Genomic DNA, 4,376 nt, shown 5'->3' with positions numbered 1-4,376 from the left:
ATGTGTTCTTATCCTGTTTCTTAGTACTAGGCATTCCAGTCTGTGTTTATATTGTTTTTCCTTGATTTATCTTATTTTGATTGATTTCAGTAACTGTCTCTGTTTGAGTTTCAGTGGAGGTTATATCTACAATTTTAGGGGTAGAAGTCTCTGGTGTTCCCCTGGGGAGGATTTGTAACACTTTGGTAATTGGAGCTTTTTTTATTATCTTAGTCTGGGTCTGGATGGATCTTTTAATGGGAGTGTCATTGTTCTTTTTACTTCTTAAGCTATATTGTTTGTGTACCTCATATATAGCTAACTCATATCCATGTTTAAAATCAAAGGATTCACCAGATTCTAACTGCAACTGTTGCAACATATATAACTTATGTTCCTCTTAATTAAGAAAAACAATATCTTCATATTTGGTTTCTAGTAATTTTATCTGCGTGTCATCCTCTCCTTCTTGGCTCTGTGGACCCTCAGCGTAGTTCTCTTGGAAGGGGGGCCTAATCTGTTGATCTGGTATAGAATTTTTTCCAGTGTTAGGGTTCTTCCTAGAATTGGGGTTTCTTATTGGGGGTGGTTGTTGATTCTCCCATTGATTTTTCCTCTCCATGTTTTCTAATCTATCCATTATTCTCTCTAATCTCTTAGCTAAAATATATACCTTTCCATCTGGAGTGGAATTTTCCTCTTTAAATACAATTTTCTTTTCATTTCTCATTCGGGCTTTCTTCACTAATAGGTTGGCCTCTACACTAATAGCATTGCTTTGCATTTGTTCCAGTGTTTTAGGGTTTATTTCCCTTAACTGGTATGACATGTTAGTGTCAAAACCAACAGGTAATTTAATTAATGCTAGGTCAGGTGGAGGCTTAATATTGGCTGGAATTGCATTGTAGATACTATTGAACCTAGTGCAATAGTCCCGAACTGACTCATTAGGAGCTCTTCTAATGTTTTCATATACAGAAGGTATTTGCAATGGGTTTTTCTTTCTCTCCCATCTATCAATGAATAATCTATGAAAATTAGCTAAGTCTGCAATCTGGTTGGCAGGAAAGGCTTTGAACCATTTCTTGACATCCCCAGTTAAAGTTTGGGCAAACAACCTCATTTGGACATATGCTTCATCTATGTCATGAAACTCAAAAAAGTCAAACATCTTGTTTACATGTTGTTGGGAAGTGTACTGACCAGTAGCATCAAACAAGAAGATTTTGGTTTGATAATATGTGGGCATGGCATGGAGTTGTGCAAGTAAAACTAGAGGTGCATATCAGTTTGCCATAACTGTGATTCTGGTCTAACTAGGGGCTAAAGTTGTGGTGCTTGAGGAAGGAATTGAATTGGATGGAGGTAAACTAGATGATGATGAGGATGGTTGATTAATAACTGGTTTAGGTGACTGGACTGTGGATACTATTGGTGAAGTGGTAGTAAAATAATGTGTATTTATAGTGAGTGAAGACTATGCAGAAATTTTAGAGGCAGCAACAGTAAGGGCGGCTAGTTCAACAGATTGTTGAAGGTAAGCACTATCTATATTGTTGATCAATGTAGAGGGCCAGGCTTCTAACTTGTCAAAAGCGTCCAAGACAAATTTGTCTAAATTTGGATAGATAACCCTTTTTTATTCAATGAGTTGAGTAAACTCAGGGTCTAAGATTGTTTCATGGATGGCATTCTCAAATTTAGTTCTAAATAATGAGAGGTCAAATGAAAAATCAAAAGGGATTTCCTCTAAAGTTGACAACTCCTCACGGAGTGAATTGACTCTGACAAACCAGCTACTACTTGCTTGAGTTTCTGGTGTTTTGGGTTTTCTTAGAATTCTATCTGGGTCATCAACTATAGTTGTAGGGTCTAGATCTGGGTTTGCCCTGGTCTAGTGAAGCTTCTTGGGAGCTCGAATTTAAACCTTTTTAACTATTTTTATGAAATTTTTCAAGATTAACTTTGGAAAATCACCTTAAGGGGCTTAAGATGAAATTTAAGGTTTCCTTAAATTTTTACGAGACTGAGGATCGAAGTCCCGAGTATGGTAGCCAGTTATGTTATCACTCTGATATTTCTTTCGAAGTTAATGAAGGAAGACAAGTCAAAAGTAACCACAAACCACTTTTGGAGATCAGGACCTAGCCTTCCTGATGCTCAGAGAGGGCTTTCTCTTTATAATTTAACTTTGTTTTAGTTAAGATGATTTTAGGCTAATTATTGTTTTCACTTGGGCTTTGGTTTGAATTTGGGTGGTGGGATCACTTTACTTAGATGAATAGAGGTTTTCTTTTACCATTGGGCTATGGGGTCGAATGTCAGAAAAAGAAGACTAGATTCAGTTCTAAAAACAGTGTCTACAGGGAAAGATAGATGCGTTACTGCAGATCTCAAAAGCTAAATGTTAAAATGGTTTCAAATCGGACCCAGGGAGAAATTAAGGGTTCTGTAGGCCAGACTCTGGAAGGAATGAAAGAAGTCAACTAGAATGGGAGAGCAATTAAGGGTTCTCAAATCTGGGTATCAAAGGAAAACATGTAAATGACTAACTGTGCAAAACATAGTGTACTTAAACAAATTCTAAGTGATATCTCCAGTTAATTCATTCAAATTTAGGACACATTTAAGATTATGAAACACATAAGAAGGTAACAAAATCAAACAAAGAATATACTTCACTGCAAATAGCTCATCTCATGAATCGTGTAGCGAAATGCTTTTATTACTTGCTCTAGTCTGTTGACTTGAAAATGGTACAATCACCCTTAGGTTTTAAGATCAAAATAACTCTACAAATGTAAAAATAATCCACCATAATACTTCGAAGTCTGAAGTATTTATAAAAGAAGAATTTACAAAATATCTCAAACTGCATTGAGAACTAATCTAGGAAAAAGAAATATCTTCATGCAAGAAGATAGAGACAGATATGGAACTGTTTCTTTTTCTCCCCGTTATTTAGGTTCTGCTGGCTTTTCTCTTTGATATTTTTCCCTTTAAGTTGGGTTGTTGTTTGGTCTTCACGCTAGATGTTTTGTTTTACTTTAACTTTTCATCTGATACTCTTTCATCTCATACACTTTAACCTTGCTGACCTGTCAATATCCTTTTACTGTGCTCTTTTACTTTTTATTGTACATTTATATTTTTACTGTGTATTTACTACAATAAATAATTCAGTTTTTCCCATCTTTTCTCATCTGGTAACTGGATATTGATCATCTTTCTGTATATTTCATCTGCCTCTGTATATTTGGCAAAAGTTGGCTTATTAATAAACAGGTGTTTTACCTCATGTTGGAGGTAAAACAAGTTTTCAAATGTTTGATATAATACTTTCCCTGTTGGTATGCCCGTCATGGATGAAGTGTTTACCTGATATCTAGCCACTTCCCTGATCTTTTTATTGTAATCTTCCTATGTCATTAGCTTATCATTTATGACCAAGGGATTAGGTAATCCCTTTTCCTTCAAAAGTTTGAACTTAACCATGAACCTGTCAACGACTAGTTGCATGGTTTGACACTTATCCTCCAAGTTTAACATCAAATTCCTCTTAGTGAGGACTTTTTTGACTTCCAAAATTGTCCCTGTCCTATCAAGTATCTCAAGTTCTTGTAGCTCATACTTATTCTTGGAGTTGAGGAAGTGGATGATTCTTGCAGCTTCCTCTGGCATATCTCCAAGTTCTTCCTTGACTTTTTAAATGGATTATGTGGCCTGCTTTATTAAATAAATTTGTTCAAAAATAACCTGGATGGATGGCCAAATATCATTGACAAAGTCAATGATATTGGCCCATATTTTCTCTTTAGCCTTACTTATAGGTTCACTCAGTGTCAGTTCTTTCTCCAAGTTTTTTATTCTTTCATTCACCCTTGTACCCTTTTTTTGTTCTTCTTTATGCATGATTTGGGCCAATTTGTAATCTGACTCCAAGTTGGTGACTTTATCCTTAAGTCTGTTCATCTCAGTGGTCTGAATGGACATTTCATCCATTTCTTTGACCAGTCTGTTTGCTTCATCACCTGTGGAGGTTGTTGTTGTTGATCCTGTAGATGATGTAGTTGGTGTAGAGGCCGATATTGAAATGGACATTAGAGCAATGGGAGCCAAGGATGCTTCCAATGTAGAAGGTACAATGGTGGTGACAGTTGGAATGACAGTTGCAGGAGCATTATCTAGACTAGCTTTTTCGAGCTGCATCAAGCTATCCAGTTCTTTCTCCATCTCCTTTGACTGATCATTCAGTTGCAGCACTAAGCCGATCATTTCCTCATGATTTGTCTGGCTTTCCAGGACTTCCTTTGTCTGTGGGTGTTGTGAAGGAGGCAACTTAAGCTGTTTCTTGAGGGCTGCTATATCCTCATTCTTCTTCTTGATTAATTTCTTTG

The sequence above is a fragment of the Pinus tabuliformis genome, chromosome 9 (assembly GCF_031772625.1).
Source record: "Pinus tabuliformis cultivar Carrire ecotype Pingquan chromosome 9, CPIR1, whole genome shotgun sequence".
Classification (NCBI taxonomy): domain Eukaryota; kingdom Viridiplantae; phylum Streptophyta; class Pinopsida; order Pinales; family Pinaceae; genus Pinus; species Pinus tabuliformis.
Note: the sequence above shows the minus strand (reverse complement) of the source record.